Genomic DNA, 20,511 nt, shown 5'->3' with positions numbered 1-20,511 from the left:
TAATGTCTCTTGAATATGAGTAATTCTTCATATATTAACCAACATGTATGGTATTCGCATTTCTTTTGTCGGTGAGTGTATATTGCTTGTTTTGGAGTTGACATTTGATTTTGTGTCATATATCTAGATTCGAAAAAAAACAATGATCACATTCGTCTGAAAACTATTTAGCCACCTGTTGAATTTTGAGACGTCTATGTATTGATAAATTAGTTTGAAATTCCTAAACCTAATATAACGACTTACCAGCTTGCGTGCAAGGGTTGGGTCAAACGGGAAATGTGTTAGTATAATAGTATTATAAAGCGATTTCAGTTACTAATTCGGAAATTCATAGTAAATGGTTTGACAAATCGGCGTCATTTATAACAAATGAAGACGGAATGGTAAACGAGAATATTATCTCTGGTAATAAGTCGCACTAATCTACATTACTTTCCACTTCGTCAAACAAAGTGAAAATACCCTGCCTTCCAAACCCAGATTGTTTAAACATTGCCAGAAATAGACTATAGATGACAACTTAATTGGTTTCTCTAATAAAAAGTATTCTATCAAAGGAAACTTTACATACTTCCTCCCGATGTAAGATAACAAAGCTCACTGAAATAAGGTGGGTTGTGGTTCGACTGTTACAGTTAAGGTTCCTGTCCTGTATGTTATGAATACAAGTTAATATGTATTTACATACATACGCCACTGCTCTTTGCATTCTACAGCACAAGTACCTTGTGATATTTTGTCTTAGATAACACCATTGTGTGCACGACCTCATTGTAAATTAAAGCAAGAAAACCTTTCCATATCCATATGTATCACTGCTCCATGCAGAGTCTACTGTACGATATGGTACGTATTGTACACGTTCGCGAAGGAATTGCATCGGACATAATTTAAGCGCCTGAGCACACGAGCTGGTATGGAGTTTTGCGCTATACAAATTTTTATAATAATAATAATAATAATAACAACAACAACAACAACAACAATAACAACAATACTACTACTACTACTACTAATTATTATTATTATCATTATTAATATTATTTGGGTCACTGAAGCGTCAAATTTGGAAATGTTATCAACATGTCCACCATGGTTTCGAACCCCTCACAGAGTTTCTACTCAGACATGTTTGTAAAGCAGGGCACTTCAAAGCAGTTTTCTCTGATGAGAATACACCAGTACTTTACATGTTAATCATGCAAAAACAATCTACCACTTTTGGTATTGATTCAAGGATTTGAATGTATACACATATTTAGAATGATAAATGCGACAAAACCATTTCCATAATCATAAGACATCTATCCTAAAAGCAGAGTCCATAGTGAAATTAATTACAAACAAGATACAGCGTTGTAAACTCAAAAGACGCTGATAAACGCAGTGTGGGTATCGTGTGTGAAGCCAATTTCTGGTGTTTCCCGCCCTGGCATTGCTCGTATATAGCTAAAGCCGCCGTAAAGCCATACTCACTCACTATAAACGCAGTAAGCTAAGCCGTCGCGGGTCAGCCGACGGGCTTGCAACCAGTTACAAAAAAAATCATAAGATTATTTTGAACAATTCTTCATATGGGAAGGTCACTTAATAACGAGCATGTCCATATTGGGCCCTGATGCATGCCAAGAACCTTCGGGGCATTTTCATGAAAATATGTAGCCCGTGAAGATCCGGGGTAGAATAGATCTTCAGCAACCCATGCTTGCCGTAAAAGGCGAGTATGCTTGTCGTTAGAGGCGACTAACGGGATCGGGTAGTCAGGCTTGCTGACTTGATTGATGCATATCATAGTATCCCGATGGCGTGGATCGCTGCTCATGATGTCAATCACTCGATTGTCTGGTCCAGACTCGATTATTTACAGACCGCCGTCATATAGCTGAAATATTGCAGAGTGCGGCGTTAAACAACAAACAAATCAACACACAAACAGAACATGAAAAGATGACGACAAACAACATCATTTAACGTGAGCACATAGCACACATACAAATTGATGCAATTTAAAAAAACACACACATACATGTAGTTCTTGGTGTCATATTACAATGTTAGTACCGTCAAGATAACATCATAAACATGGTCAAATTCTGAAATATGCTACCATGTGGCGTAGTAATAAGCAAATACGTGTATATTGAGTTGTTAACACCCCCCCCCCCTTTAGGGCATGTCACTGTGTCTCCTGTTATCAGGTATAGGTTTTGTCAATAAAATTGTGATGATAAAACAGTGACCAGACGAATCACCAAATATTATGTTGTTATTTTCAATAACATAACATTTACACCACCTTATATGAGGCACAGTTACACTTTTCCTCTAGTAAACTAATGCAAAATTCTCGAACAGATGTAATTCCAATCTGACATTTAAAATGCCGCTATTTCAGTACTATACTACTTAAGTACTATTTAACATCCTTTTAAATACACTTTTCTGTGAAGAGTAACACAAATATCATCAGTGTTACTCCTTCAATATACCCATTTTTGATACTGAAGAATTGTTCTTGTACTTCAAAAATATGTCGATAGCTACCACCTTTGAATATTCAGTAACATCCTTTGTCCACTCTACCATTCCGACTAAAACATGAGCATGACTGTGTTTATGAATCACTATGAAAAAGTGATTACATCACTTTTTTTCGAAAGGGTGAGTGTATCCAGTCCAAACGGTGGCACCCGTTAAATCACATGCAAAGGCAAGTCAAATGTTCAACTTAAAACGTATTGCTGTGTAATATCTGTAATGTCAGTAGCTGCAGCCATGTACATCCGAGGATCGACGTGGAAGTTGAGCTGGTGCCACAGGAAGAGTTAAGTTAATAGGACATTACAGCGATAAAGGTAGCCACGCGTGTGCCATTCAGAAAACAGAAAATTCCTCACATTAACGGATCATAGTGCGATTAAGCTTTTAACATGGTTCAGCAATACGCCCGACTCCATGGAGGACGAAAGTGCGTTTTTCAATCAAACTAGGATGAAAGTGACAAATATAATACTGAAGTATTTTCCTTAGTGTAACCACACCTATTTGAATAGTATTATATAATCAAAACCTGGCTCGGGTACACTGCCTAAAACTGTCCGATGCAATTCGCTCTTTGACTCTGGTGTTTTCAGGTGACATGTTTACATGTGTTTGTGACGGGTACTACCTAATATCAACACAATTTGATAGTGATTTATTAAAACATGCTCATGATGCAGTCGGAATCGTACAATAAACTCTACTTTGAAGAGATTTCTTGTGACTAATAGTATGGAAAGGGCTGTATTGCTTTTATCTATTCCTTTAAGGACCCTCAAACATACAAAACTAAGACTGACACACAACATACATGTTTAATTCAAATAACTTGTAAAATGATGCACAAACAACCTACATGATTCATTATTTCCATAATACTTTCACAACACACAACTGCCTGTACTGTTGTCGATTCTTGCTGTAGCATAAATACCCATCGCATTCCCCTGCTCTACAGGGATTTCTTAACCATTGTCTTCCTCGTATGAATAAACAGTTCTTATAACACAGACTCCACATTGTCGCTCCACCACTTACATCCCGTTATGGTGTCTCCTGTTGGTATCAATTAACACCCAATCTCGAGGTTTGGTTGTCAAGACGTCGTTAATCACCGGGATTCAGGATCATTCAATCTTCTTTTTTGTCAACCCTTCGCCCCGGCATGTTTTTTATTCCGAGATTGTATATCCCTAACAACAATTTGTTCCTTAATAAAAAATCGATTCGTTTCTTTTTGTAAAGTTGAACCTATAGCTCAGGTGAAAATTTCCTTTTACGAAAGCCAATTGCGTTGAAAAACGTTTTTTTTCTGATCTGTTTTGACCAGGGATGCCGATTTAGATTAGATAGTATATTAACTATACACATGGTGAAAATCATTTGTGAAGCGTAATACAAATCCCCTTCTCAACATAATTAACATGAAAATGATCCATCACTTTATTACTGTCAAATGCAGAAGTTTAGTTACGTACACTCTAACCATTCTAATTAGAAGTGCAACATCTGGACCAGTTTACGAAACAAGTGTGACTTCAAATATCCAATTCCCTTCCACCGATTTACGCACCTGTACTGGAAATAAAAGACACCAGAGAAACCGCCTCATCAGCTTCATGTTTCATCAATGCAAAATATTCTGCCACACGAAAAATATCCACAGGATTGTAAGACAAGATGGATGACTTCAACTAACTAATTTCCCCTTTATGATGAAAATATTATTTTCCAACAGGTCAAGCATCCAAGTGACATTTCACAACCGAGTAAATGCCACAGTATTCAAGTTGTATCACGGCGTGTCAGCTTAATGTGGAAGGAAAGCCCGGAGTCACAACTTTAAAGTATAATCGAACATTCTCTTTATACGATTCGGAAGATTTCAAAGATTGAAAGGTTGTTTGATCGGACCAAAATGATTCTCCATGCAATTCCCTATTTTGACTTGTACAATATGTTTTTTTCCAGCAACCATTTGACTTGCGTTTGCATGTGTTTGTGACGGGTGCCACCGGTGGAACAGGATACGTTCACCTTTTCGAAAACAACTTATATCATCATTATTTGATAGTGATTGACAAACAGATGCTTATAATATAGTCGGAATCGTACAAAAGGACAATTGATGTTATTGAATATTAAAAGGTTGTAGCTATCGGTATATTGTGAAAGTAATTGTAAACTTAATTCAGTATCAATAATGGATATTATGGAGTAACACTGAAAATATCTCCATATATATTATCGGTCATATTTAGTGGAGACATAAGTGTTACTCTTCATGGATAAGTATACTTATTCCCGATATACATATGTGTTTTGAAAATGACTTCCTCAGGAGCTTTATCCTTTGAAAGATCTTGATGATTTTATTTGTCATTCAACTGCAGACAACCATATCCACAACGGGCATATATGGTGCGTAATTATATAACTACACCTCGACTCGTCATTATCCTATCCATAGAAGAAACAAGGCCAAGTATGATCTTTATTTGCGATGGTTGGAAACATGTACGTGATTTCGGCTGGAATATTCTGAGGTTTCTGTGATGATGCAATCCTTGTAAGCTGAGTTATCCGATCCATCTGATCACGGTTGTAAATTCTATTCAGATATAAATAATAATGTGAAGAAAACGTTTGTGAATATTTCGTTCTGAATGCCAGAATATTTCCTTGTTGGATCCACATATATGTAGGTCCACACTTGCCACTTGGAAATGATCCTTCTGAATGAAATGACAGGCGTGTGTCCTCTGTTGTGTCAGGGAACCTCATCATTTGTACAGTTTGTTCAGCAGCTGTTGCAGATAAAACTTCCAGAAAATAGCGCGTAATGGTATTTCAATGAGGACGCTAGTGTTTGAATAGCATGGTTCGCCTCTAATTCCGGAAAAAATCAAATCAAATCAAATGTTCATTGTATGAAAGGATATAAATATATGAAGTGATTACGACACAATACAGGATAATTTTACAAGTGAATCACATGTTTCATTTTTTTGCATTTCTGATCTTGAAGGCATATTTGAAATATAAGTAATTTTTAATTTTAACATAACCGATTTTAAATCTTGAAAGTTTGAGGTTGCCATATGCGAATGAATTGTTGGACTGGCGGTCGAATTATATATTAATTTGGTATGTATTGCCTCGAATATCTTTGAAGGATGAACATAAAAAGGTGATATGTACTTAATATTTCAGGTTTTTGAATGTTATGGTGAATGAATCTTAAGATTTTGACACAACTTCTACAAGTTCATGACGATAATACCATTTCTCACATTGTTTAACAATTCCATCTTCACGAAAAACAATTATGTTATTTTTCGACAGGTTAACATTTAACTTGCAAGCTGAACAATAATTATCGTTAATATTCAGATGCTCTTGCAGCCCACTTACTCGATCAGAAATAAAAATAACACTATCAGCCAACATCAATAGAGATAATTTATGTATGTCTTGGAATAATTGTACCCCTCTTGGACAAGAATAAAGAATTTCAGCGGCAAACCCATTTATGAAATGTAAAATTAAAATTGGGCTTAACACACAGCCCTGTTTTAGTCCAATAGGACACTCGAAACACTGAATACTGAATCATATTCAACATTTTAACAGGAAGATCACACTTGAGGAAAACACAAATGTGTTGTTTTCTCCTATCTACAGAATCAAAGGCTCTTTTAAAGTCTACAAATGCAACATTAAATCTACACTTTGGATTTACTTAAATATTTTTAGACAGGCAGTAAGTGTGAACAAGTTATCCGTTGTTGCATATCCGGGGCCTGAAATCTGCTTGTTCCTCGCGTATTTTGTTGTTATATTCGTCCCATGTTTTCAATCTATACTTAATTATTGTTGCAAATATATGTCCGACTACACTATTTAAACTTATACCCCTGTAGTTATTAGGGCCATCTCTTGGGCCATTTAAAAAAATGGCACTACCATACCTTTATTTTAAGCACGTGGAAACTAGCCTATTGAATAAATCCTATTAAAAAAATATGCATTCATGGCATACTTATTTTACATGGTGATTTGAACATTTCCGGTAATATCAAAATCTAACCCTGCAGATTTACTGCTCTTTAATAATTGTATACCATTTGGTATCTTTTGTTCTGTAATTCTGGATTCTACCGCATGATGGAGTGCTGCTTCGTCAACAGCATTATAAACCTCCCGTGTAGGTATAAACTCATCTTCATTCCAAGCTGAAACTTGAAACAAATATATAAAATACTCATACCAATTATCAGCATAATATTTATTTGAGAAGGTCTGTTATAACTTTATGTACTTAACTTGCTTCCAAAGTAAATTATTGTCATCAAGCGATCTCTCCAAGATATGCAGCTGCTCTTTCTTGAATGAAATTCATTTATATCTAGTTATAGACTTGCACCTATTGCGAAGTTGCTTAAACGTTAAGTGCTCCCCGGGCCTCCAACTAACTATTATGACATTCCTTTTCACATCATTTCCATGTGAAGTATCTTTTACTGGACCTAGCTTTCCGTTTAAAAATATAGAGGCCGTTTGTAACAACGCCCGTGGAAAATCGTCTATAGAAGTATCAATACTGCTGTTTATCAACTCAGTACCACAGATCAGGTCTTGTTTGCAACTGTCAGAATGCAATCTGTTACAGTAATCCTCATATCGACACCCGTCCCATATATAACGTTCATGACGAATAGAATCAGATTGCACAGATTGTGCTGGTGATGACATGTGCAGAGGAACGTGGTGTGATTCTGCTCTGCTTTGAATTTGAAATGATTTATGATAAGAGAAAAGGCTTGTAGATGACAGACAATGCGAATCAATCCCAAGCCCATCAGATAACATTTTACATTACACACAGATACCTAAGGCAATATATAGTATATTGCAAAGTTGATATGTTCAAATATACATTATACATTGACATATATAACATCAAAAGTGTAGGGTCCATGACTCCCCACGCCTAGAAGCGTTAATTAACCTCGGATATATTGAACATGATTTTATGCAATACAATCTGCTCCATACCATTACGGTACCATAGCGATTAAGGACGATGTAATGCCATTGGCAAATCCGTGTCTAGGTATCACATAAAACTCCTCACATATATAATAAAGATGATATTACATTGAGAGTATTCATCGTTTCGTTTTGGAAATACATTCATTAGCCTTGTGAGGAAAAAAACAAACCCGTTTACGTGTTTTGAAACATTTCATTTGCCGAGAAATAAGTTTACTAATACTATTTAATAAAATATCAGTGAACGGAGTATTTTGAAATATTTGAAACTGTAGTCACAGTTCCAACAATAACCTGTTACATCTGATTATATATTTATTATGTATAATTTCACAATTTTCATTATTCTCACCAAGCCGCGCTCTCACTTGCGGAATGTCACGCGGGCGGATTGGGCTTAACATGAGAGTACAACATTTTGCCTGTGTCACTGTCACTTTGGATGAAAATCTGGCGTCTTTTGACCGGATCCGGGCACAGAAATTTAACAAACCACAGGTGGTAAGCATGAATAATTTGATATTGCTGTGTTTGTAGAAATGGCGATTTGGAAAATACGAACGTGAATGCTGTGCGAAACTAATGTTCAGGACCAAATCAAACTGGGATGTTACTGTGTTGTGTGTGATGGACAGAATGTGTCCCGAAATTATTTTAGATATATATTTCTGCTAATCACGATTTATGCGATAGTCTTTATTTAAAGAATGGTTCTCAGTTATCTGAGTGTTTTCATGGAACACTATTCTATAATATCTGAAGAATGGCTGCTATTCATGAGAGTGGACTGTTTGAATACCTCAATACGATTCGTCGCAAGATTTAGGCGTACGGCAGTGTGAGAAGATGTTATATGTCTGTGGTAGTCAACTTCAAATTTGATACGATCAATCTGTAACCAGCTGATAACATATTGCAGCACTCCTCTTAAATCAATAAAAAAGTTGTAGCTATCAAAGGAATGAATACTGTTCCGTTGTTTGTAACACATTGGCATTTGCACCGGTAACAAAATGCCGTTTTCCGTTATCTGGATACCTTTTTTTTTTGGGGGGGGGGGCTAAGACATACATATGTTTGTCATAGGCTTGCGTCATTGATAATTACTTTAGTTTATTGATAAATCATTGTAAACATTCTCTAATTCTCATTCACATTACTTACAATTCACAACCAAGACTTAGCAAACAGACAGACAGGTCGGCTGGATTCATGTACAACTGCGGCATGGTATCACACACACACACACACACACACACACACACACACACACACACACACACACACACACACACACACACACACACACACACACACACACACACTCACCAAATGCATTATTTGAAATACTGCGAAAAACATAACTTTCATATTTAGAAACCCTAGGATCAGACCTTTCAAATGGTGTATAACATGTAGTAGCAAAGATAATTTACAAGCAGATACACATCCAGTCAACATGTCTTGTCTTGAAAAGGACAGAAGCATCATACGATATCGTTGACATTAAGTCGAACTGAAAACCAACTGCCTGTACATAATTATTCGGATTCACGTTACCCAGTTTGAAAAATTCAGTTAAAAATGAGTTACAACTAATGAAATTATAAATACACGATACATTGTAATGTAAATGTGCAGGCAACATTGATATATTTGATTGTCTCAGGCTGATTTCCTTCACAAAAGTAGTAAACTTCTACTGCACAACTCTGGCTTTTTCCCAACACAAAGCTGGCAGTATTATGAACGTGAAACATAAATGCTATAACGCCCCGTTAAATAAATGCAACAGAACCCTTTCCACGATCCATAATAAAAAGTAATCTCGAGTTAATCACTGTTAATAACTTAATTACGAATACTTAAGTCTCTGTGTACATCAATGAACAGACCTGCATGTATGTGTGAACTAAAGTACAGCAGGTCAGCATGACATGATATAGACTAATGACCTCGAAGAAAGAATGTCAAATGAGGCGTATTTTGTTTATGTACCCAATACTACAATGTCACGACCCGTGAGTGTTGCCAAATTCACTAATCTATCAAGCATTCCCATGAGCACAAAAACGTCAACATGTGATTATTTCTGACCGTTCATTCGAGAAACTGAGGAACATATGCACGATATATGTTACAACGGAAAAGCGCTTCTAGAATTTCCAAGTGATTGCAAATCACAGTGCACACATCATGGCCATATCAAGTGCATCAGAAAAAAACCCTCACAATTGTCTAAAATGTAAATAACAAACAAGAAAAGAATCAATCCAGATGTTAGTTGGTGTACGTTATCGTATGGAAAGTTTCATCTGTTAAATGACGCCAGCAAATCACAATGGAAGTATTGTGTAAACAGGAAATAATGATTGTGTATGAAATCTATACCGCAGTCAAACAAATTAAGAGAACCCGGAATATAGTCATTCCGCAATGGATACTCTCTTTTCCTGACACAATTCGATTGTATTACATGCATGTAAATGGTAGTGCAACTGTGGAGGTTGTAGAGGATAAATAAAAGCGACAAAACCCTTTCCATTTCATAAGAAATCTCTGCCAAAAATAGGGGCGGTCGGGTAGCCTCGTGGTTAAAGCGTTAGCTCGTCACGCCGAAGACCCGGGTTCGATTCCCGACATGGGTACAATGTGTGAAGCCCATTTCTGGTGTCCCCCGACATGATATTGCTGGAATATTGCTAAAAGTGGCGTAAAACCATACTCACTCACTCACTCACTCTGCCAAAAATAGAGTCGAGTGTATGATTCTGACTATATCATGAGCACGTGTTTATGAATCACTATCAAATAGTGATGACACCAGGTGTTCGCGTAAAAGTGAGCACATTTTGTCCGACCAGTGGAACCTGTCACAAACACATGCGAAGGCAAGTCAATTGCAAGGAAGGCTCACCCCAAGAACCATGCTGTAAATTGGTTTGAAGTGTGCTTTAGTTATGCAATACATTGGAGCGTTGATATAAGAACTATATAACCAGGATAGATTATCCACCGAAACAGATTCAATCTGGCGCAAAGGGCGAAATAGCTGTGAAAATTATATGTATGGACCCCTGAAAATCAGTTATGATGCCAGGTGTTCGTGAAAAGGGTAGGCATGACTGTCCTTAACTGGACTCATACAGTACTTTGTCCCAATTTGATATTTTGTGGGAATTTCACACAACACAATTTGGTAATGTGCCTTCACGTGTCCGTCGACAGTCATATAACGCCCTCTGTGTTGTGGGATAGAGAATCCTGAGAACAGGGGGTAATACCATCTTACGCATGGTCAAAATATACTACAGCAAAATGGTCTTCGCTTCAACGTTTATATTTGCATAATTCTCATAAAACTCCTAATTAGTGCCATAATACACAGAAATAGTTTTTGCAGAAATCCTCGGATATCCGCGGATTATTCGCCAAATTATTTGTGAATTATTTACAAAACTATTCTCAATTCGATTATTCTCAATTTTACCACAATTTTTGCCTCCGTGGTCTCGTGGACAGTGCAAAAGGTCGGCGCTTCGATTTCCGGCCGCGTCATACCAAAAGGTACTTCTTGTTACCCTGCCTGGAACTCGGCATTATGGGGATAACACAAGGACTGGTCAGCTCGGAGTCAATATTCTGTGTCTGAGTGGGGTATCGGTGTAAAAGTGCGGCGTGGCTAGCGCCGTCAATAGTCCAGACTAGTACAAGTAGACACACACACGCACATGCACACGCACACGCACACACGCACGCACGAACGCACATACCCTTGCATGGGCGTGCGTGCATGTCGCTATACATGTTCAACAATCTTGAACGCGACGTTAAATCTCAATTCACCTTCCCTTTCCCAATAGCTATTACACAATCACATTATCATCACTCCTAGTTTTGTCAACAAAACGTACTTATATTGTTGTTATCTCAATTATCGTACACCGTCCGCACTGTTATGTATATCTATATGATACCATCTTTATGTTGTTTGTCAAATATGTTATTTCAAAAAAAGAATTGATATGGCAAAAACAAAACCCAAAACAAATCAGTATATGGACGCTTCTTTAACGTCATTCAATCTGGAAGGCACATTGCAGAGAAACAATCTGCCACCAACATGTTTTTTTTTCATGATTGATGACATTTGTCAAAAGAAATGGAAAGTATCTCCAATGAACAATATGCAGAGTAATAAAAAATATATCTTTCTGGATATCTTCCAATCTTATAAACATGCACCCAAATTACATAATCATATATGCAAAAACTTTCTTTATTCAGACCTGTTTTTAATCAAATGGATTCAACTCGTTTTTATTATCTCTTAATGGAATAAGGGCAGGAATTTATTTTAATGTTAGAGGGGGAAAGTAGGGACAAGTGTTCTAACTTAACTCCATTTTTAATGTAAATAAAAATTCAAAATGTTCTAACATTTAAATTATAATTCACCTCTCACAGCCAATATCATATCAACAAAAACGTTATACACAGAAAACTAAACACAACTTAAATAAAATTAACATCAGAGAGCGAGTGAGTATGTTTTACGCCGCTTTTTAGCAATATTCCAGCAATATCATGGCGGGGGACATCAGAAATGGGCTTCACACGTTGTACCCATGTCGGGAATCGAACCCGGGTCTTCGGCGTGACGAGCTAACGCTTTAACCACGAGGCTACCCGACCGCCCCAAAATTAACAACAAGAAAGAAAACATATTAATGGAAGCTAAAAAGGACTCTCTAGCCTCATTCGTGCCACAAGCATGAAAAAACAACATGAGAGGTAAAACTTGCATTGTTTTTCGTATTTCCCAACCTCTCAAATAATATCATCATCTTTGTAGACCGTTGAATATACTTTTGCACATCGCACTACAACCGGCTATAAACAACTAACATTTCACTGCTATAGCTCAAGAAAATAAATTCGCAATACATGCAGCCACTTGGCTGGGAATGATAAAAAGATATAATCTACATACATAATACCACATGATCGGGAAAAAAACGAGTTAAGACGATTCTATGGCTCCCCAGCCCCCCTCATATCCCCGACTGAGAATCCGCGGATTTGTCTGTCAGAACTGCTATGCAAGTATGTCATTCTCTGTCAGTGAAAACGAAACGAAAACTGAATAAAAAGGACGGAATTATTATAGGTATATTTTTCTTAAGCAACACAGGATATTTTTTTGTTCATAAGAGACATCCTAGTGGCATTCAGTCAGTGCGACGTAGTTTGCATAGCCAGTTGCCTTTGGTCATATTGAAGGCCAGAATGAGTGAGGTCTGTTTGACACCGCTTTGACTAAGGTTTCAAAGGTTCTGAGCCTGACTAACTTTCAACTATGGGCCATAACAAAGTGAACTAGACAATGTAGTACATTGTTTGAGTAGTCCACTGCAAGTGTAGTTTGTCCGTTGAGGCCGTTTGTATATTAGTGACAGCCAGTTAACAGGGGCCCAAATGGACACAGAATTGGAAAGGGACGAGTACCGAGCAGTGTCACAAGTGTATGGTGATAAGTGCCCTAGCTATTCCCTATTAAACGTTGGACAGCTATGGTTAAGGCTTGGAGAACAAGCCTTGATGATGGCCCAAGGTCTGGACGTCCCTCAGCTTCCATCAATGAAGATTCAATCAAGGAGATAAAAAAGTTAAACTGTCAGATGGACGTATTACCATATTGCTGAAGTTGAGAAAGACAGGTCTAAGCCATGGATCCACGGAACTATTATTCATGAACATTTACAGATGAATAAGATATCTATTCGTTGGGTGGCAATCTAAATCTGATCTCAAGGGGAAAAACCTCTCATTGCCAGAGAACCTTTAGATCTAATTGAGGATGATGTCGTCAAATGCAAAAAAGAGATTAGTAACGGATGATGAAACACGGGTCTACAACTATCAACTACAACAACGACTATCCTGAGTCAAAACGTCTCCGGACCCAAAGAAATTTGAGTCTTCAAGATCAGTGAAGAAAGTTATGGCCATAGAATTCTGGGATGCAAAGGGTGTGATCCTTGTTGATTACTTAGAAAATCAAACAACGATTACCGGTGCCTACTCTGCTGATTTGCTTCAAATAAAAATCAAATTATCAAATAAATGCTGACTGCTGGAATGGTACTTTTTCATGACAATGCCTATTCGCACTACTCTCGACTTACAAAGACTGCTGTGCGACAATGGCGTTGTGAAGAGCTTCCTCACCATCCATGCGCGCCAGACCTGGCACCAAGTAATTTCAAAATTGTTTCCTAAACTGAAAGAACACCTTTGAGGAAAGCGCTATGACGACAACGATGACCTCAAAGCTGCCGCGAATGTTTTTTTTCAGGGTGGCTTCAGAAAACATCTTCCTGACTGGAATTGAAAAGCTTCACTATCGGTATAAGAAGTTTATTGAAAAAGGGAGATCATGTTGAAAAATAAAATTAAAAACATTTTCACAGGTGTTCTCGAAAAGGTGAGCCTATCCCTCACACTGGAGGCACAAAAACGTGTAAAAACTAGTTCTATTTCCACATATTGTACCAGTCAAATAGGGAACTGCAACGGATATAGCAGATGTTAGAAGGAGTAGATAGTGTCTGTGACACCTAAATTGAAGATTGGTTAATCTTTCCTCACTGATTTGTCTTTACCGTAATTAAGTAATCACACTAATATACGATGTTTACTTATTTTGTATATTGAATTTGTATGTCTCATTCGTGCTGTGTATGACTGGATTACATTAAAACGTGTCTTAGGGAAAGATTCCAGATTTATCTGATGTCTGTATTAGCGAGATATCGAGTTATGAGACAAAAACTCCTAAATCTAATGTAACTTTATGCCTAGTTCCATGTCAAAAGATAGTTTTGTCAGTGATATTGCCTTACAAAGCGTCTGTACTGACGGACTTGCCTTACACGTATTTTTGTAGTGAATCAGTACAGTGAATGCCACTGGTACTGACATTGGCGTCAATTGTAACGACTGTTGACAGAATGAAAAGGCACATTACTATCGTTCATTATTCTACACTGCTTTTCACTTTACTCCAACAAGGTTGTGAAAATACCCAGGATCGATCCAAGATATTAAAAAACTAAATGCTGAAAAACGCACCATGGACAGGGCAGGTTCAGTATAGTTGTTATCAATTTCCAACGTGTAATGCGTGATGTATCTTCACTGCAAAATGTGTTAAGAATGTAAACACAGGAAAGGTGAGGTGAAATGGGGTTTAACGTCGCGTCCAAGATTATTGCACTGCTATAGCGACGTGCATGCACGTGTATGTGTGTGTGTGGCTGCTTGTACTAGTCCGGACTGATGCCGATTTATAGTGCTAGCACACTGAGATACCATTAACATGAATACCCCACTCAGACACAGTATACTGACTCCGAGCCGACCAGTCCTTGTTTTAGCCCCTTAATGCCGAGCGCCAGACAGGGTAACAACAAGTACCATCTTTTAACGTCTTTTGGTATGACGCGGTTTGGGATCGAACCCCGGACCTTCCGCTCTCCGGGCGGACACTCGACCATTAGACCACGGAGGCGGTCAAACACAGGAAAGACATGTTTCGATCTAAACATGATTAGAAAAGTGTTTCAGAAGGCAACAAGTTAGGTATGAATAATATGTATAATATATATTGTGTAAGAAACATTGGCTGCTTTTAATACTTTGCATTAGATAACACGCTCACCCGTTATAATCACTATATGACAGTGATCCCTAAACGCATGCGTATGATACAGTGGAAATCGTACTTTGGACTCTGTTATCAGTAAAGATTTCTTATGACTATGCTGTGTAATAAGTAATGACAGTTTTTGCCCTACTCTATTCTGATTATTATATCAGAGGTTTTCAAATCACAATAACAACCTCTGATTGAAACAGATGATTTGACAGTCGCATCACCGTGGAAGCTATTATTTCTAGGGGGAAAGACATTCTCTCCCAATTAGTGTCTGTAGGTCTTTTGAAATTATGACAAGCATGGGTCGCTGAAGGCTAACGTTTTGTGGCCCATACATAGAGAATTTACTTATTGTGTCTTGGATGTGTACATGGTCTAGGTCAATGTGAGGTCTCCGAAGAGAGAAATGGGATATGACAGAGGTTTGGGAATTGGGATGGGACAGGGGATGGGTAAGACGTGGAGAAGGTGATCAAGGAATATCACATGGGAGACGAATCAATAACTTCGTGGACGTATCAGATAATAGCTTTATGAAATAAAATTGATAATTACTGAACCAGTAACACAACTGAAGGGACCGAAGGAGTGAGTCTGGTTGAAGGTGATCAAGGAATGTCGCCTGCAGCTGGCAAAAGAGAATAAACGTTCATGTATCCTATAGCTAATCAAACAGGAAAAGGGCAATGGGATATTTATTAAATGGGTTATGCTCCAATGTCAGTATTATTTATATGATTGTTCACATCGTAACCGGCAGCGGATTTGTACATAATGCGTCATCATATTCGGTTCAATTTAGGTTTATGACGTATTGAAAAAAACCCGGAGCATGTTTCGTTTATGTTATATATTTGTTCACATGAATGACAATATGTACGTTACAGTATGAAGTATTTATATTAAACACCAAACGGTTATATTATATGTTGTATAGGGGTGTATACTACATTTTGATTGGTGGTTAAATGGGACTCTTGATACGTATAGTCATTCTATTAATCCACGGTTTGAATCCATACCATTCGGATTAGAAATATCTATATCACATCAGCTCAATATACAACTGATCAGCAGTCATCTGATTAATCGATTTTCTTCTCATTCTGCTGACAACCGTTGCGTCATGACGTCATAGCGTCTCAGAGTGACGTCATGTCTCATTCACAACTGCGAGAGTTCGATTGGAGAGAAAATACGAAAGAAATTACGTCGAATCTTTACATACATTTTACATTGTCGATAAACATCTTGCGTTGTCAGATATGCGGATGTCATGAGTGTTCGATGTCCTGAAATTTTAACAAAATATTTATCCCCTGAACAAAAGCAGGGCATATGAACCGTGTATTATAGTCGTACTTCAGTACGGCTTCGCGGTTTCAAATCCCATTGGTGACACAGGTTTTTCGTGAAGTTTTCCCATCACCAAGGTAAATTAAAGGAAACAAAAGAAGTTATGTCATTATCACATGGTGGCTAACTAATGATTCATTTAGCTAATGCACGGTCAAAGACAAAGGCGCAATGGTATAAAAAGAAATTTACCTTTCACTGGTAATTTCACCAGTTTCAGTGCGGTGGCTGTGATCCGTGGTGAAAAGAACTAAAGCAATTAACGCTGGAGTTGAAACAGAGCGCAAAGCAAAACAAAAGAACAATCTTAAAAACCTACTCACGCGCCACTTACTGGGCTAAATAAACGTGTACCATGGGCTTTAAGTTAGATTTGCTTCAGCTCGCTGTCGCAGCAAAGGAAGCTATAATCTAAAAAACCTACACACATCTCTAACTGTCTACACATACGTGTATTAAGGGTGTTAAGTCACATTTGCTAAAGTTCTCAAGGAAAGGAAGCGACAGTATAAAAAATCAGCCCTAAATACATTTCTAGGCTACATGTCCTCGTATCATGGGCGTTAACTTAGATTTATTAACGTGTGGATTCGTCCTGATGTCAGTAACTTTCGTTTCTTTATTAGAAAGTTAAGAAAGTATTGTCGCTACCTGACATTTCCTCCATTTAACCTCAAGGGAAATCTTCTAAAACGCGAGTTATCTGTTTCAGTCATTTATCAATCTTGTAGGGTAGGGGCAAGAAATCGACCTTGCGTTCATTCTCAAATGAACAGTCACTGAAAAACCATATGACGAGAGGAAATAGCTCAAGATGTAATATAGACCTGACGATATGATGATTCCATCTGTCCTCTCACGCTCTAGGTTATACGCAGACTGTTGGTGAATGCTTACTGTTATTTCAGTGCGATGGTCCTTCGGGACATGACGTTTTCGAGATGGTTACAGATCTTTACACCAACATCGGTGGTCACTCTTCCTTGTTATATTTAGCCAAATAAAATTGCCAGGTTTTTGTGTCCTCAGGTCTCACCAGAGACTGGAAGATGTGAGAGTGAGCAAATTTGGTTTAATGCCCCTCGAATACTATTCCAGGACTAGTTATATCACGGATTGTCAGCTCAATGTGGGAGGAAAGCCCGAAGTGAAGGTCTCAAACGTTTACCACTTAGCAATGGGTGAATCCAAAGAGCATGGTTATAGGTAATCAAATATCTGTATAAAATATGATTGTCACTTCTCAAAGTGAAAAGTGAATTTATTCTGTTTAAAAAACCTGCATCTGACTAAAGTTTATTTTCCATTATATGATGGATTTTTTTTAACTTCTTTGTATTCACATTTGACAAATATTTCAAGTTATCATATGTGCCACATTTAAAATGCCACCAAGGAATTCATTCTAATGTTTAGGAGTATAATGGTTGACAGTTATAGTTTCAACAGTCAGATTAGAAAGAGTTACCTTACAGTGGATATTGTGGCATGTTCAGACAGTATGTCACTTTAGATAAAGATCAATTCTTTTCTATACCAAAACAACAATCTACATGTCATCCCCGGTGAAATGTCTGACGCAGTTTCAACTACATATTGTGGTGATAAATTATGTATCTCTGCAAAAGCAATTAAAATTTATTATTCTTTGGAATATGCCATGTCAAGGATAAAATTGTCATCATCTGCACCTATGGGATTTGACGTATCAGTGACAAAAATGATGTTTGATTTTCTATAAATACATCGCTTAATACGCAACTGCCGATAGATATCCGAAATATCTTTTCCTTGAAAATCATAAAATTTGCTTTTTCGGCACAAATGTGCAACATTTCAAACATGGTTGGGGTCGTGTGGTTGCAAATTAATTTCTTACCCCTGTCTTCATTGAACCAATTATTTTTAAACAACATTACCAGTGACAGATTACTTTTTACAAACTCTTAGAGTCATGAATGATGGTTGAATAGACATCATCAAATTTAACAATTGTTCTTTCAATTTTCAAACACTTACAAGACTCGGTTTCCATTTAACGCTGGACAAAAGCAGTGACGGAAAACATATTCTGTCTCAAACACAAATTCCCGCTACCCCGGATAATAAATGGTACAACACTTATGTATACTAACGAAAAACAGTAGTAGTGTAAATGTTATGTTATTGAAAATAACAACTTACATACATGTAATATGTAGTCATTCACTTGATCAGTATATTATCACTACAAAATTCATTGACAAAACTCATACCTGCTATTTGCCTGGAACTAATATAGATGTTATATTGCGAATCATTTCGATCCAGATATTAAGCTGTGTGAACTTTATTAAGAACCTAATGCGTAAATTGTAATTTAATTCTGGGGATAAGAAGTAGGCAAATGGTTCCGGTGTAATTACTGTTTCATTTTAGAGGTAGACAGTACATGCTAACGCGTCGGTTCCTCTTGAAATTAAAACACATATAAGTGGATGTGACATATGCATCTAATGTAATATCACATTTCGTGTTCAAGTATTGCTTCTTCGACCTGTGTGTTCATGCTCAACCAATATCGGTTAATCTCAATTCGATTATGATATTGGATTTAGTTTTTGATTTTTTATCTTAATAATGATACATCATTAATTCAGTAGATTCTTCAATAATGTACGGATTCAACATCGTCAGTGCTTGTACAACTGCATCCCTATGTTTTTGTTTGTTTATTATTTAACGCTGAACTCAGCAATATTCCAGCTACATGACGACGATATGCAAATAATCGAGTCTTGAGCCTAAGCGAACAGAAATTACAAAATAAGTAAAATTTCAAGAAAATCACGACTAACCATAAATATATTGCCTCCCCCTCCCCCCGCACATACCATAAAGAAACGCATATGTTGCTTTACATGCGTACGGAAGATTACAAAGTGAAACAGAGTTCGCCAAATATGAAGAGAGAAGACTTTGCAAGTTTTGGTTACGCCATTATCCCAAACACGGTAGTCGTAGAGGATGATACGTGTGTGCGTCAACCATGTGTCTGAATGACTGTTCGATATCTCCTGCCCATGGAACCAAAACGCCTGCGGATCACACCTTGTAAAATAAAATGGCAGCCGATTACTCCTGAGTTTGGCGTAATTGTTGCAGATTCTGGTCTCCCGGTTGACGTTGATGTAATCGTCTGTCTACCTCATGCCACATGTGCTCATTTGCGTTGAGCTCCGGTGACCTTGACTGCCACGACTGTACGTTTACGTTTTGAGCTCTCAGGAAACCAGTACAGACTCGTGCTTTGTGGGGGTGAGCATTGTCGCCTTGTACTTGTGGAGCCAGGACAATGTGAGGACGTAAGATCTTGTCACGATAACGCACAGTTGTTAATTTGCGCTTGATATGAACACGATATGTTATCTGCTCATACGTGATGACACCCTACATCGTGACGATTCCTAAATTTGTCGAACTCAACATCCAGTTGAAGGGCATTCTGTCGTCGAAGCACGCAATCCGCCCATCTCCTCTTTGAAGATGGAAACGTAATACGTCACTGAACCAAACCCTACGCCAACGTTGGGGATGACACTGATGGTGTAATCGACACCGTGCAGCCGCTGAAGTCGATTAGATTGAGGTAAAATAACGAAAACCTAGGACCTTCTTGCTCGGATTCCTGCAGGTCGTAAACAGCTACGGACAGTCTGTGCATATACGATGACGTAAACGGGTAATTTGTGTTGCAGAGAGTGTCCTGTTTTATTAAGGTAAAGGACCAGTTGTGGAAATCCTGGGCTGTCGTGCTGTAAGGAGTCTCCGTGATCTTGGACGATCTTCATTGCCAT

The sequence above is a fragment of the Haliotis cracherodii genome, unplaced genomic scaffold (genome assembly GCF_022045235.1).
Source record: "Haliotis cracherodii isolate W230 unplaced genomic scaffold, xgHalCrac1.p SCAF_2, whole genome shotgun sequence".
Classification (NCBI taxonomy): Eukaryota; Metazoa; Mollusca; class Gastropoda; order Lepetellida; family Haliotidae; genus Haliotis; species Haliotis cracherodii.
This window is presented reverse-complemented; position numbering follows the sequence as displayed.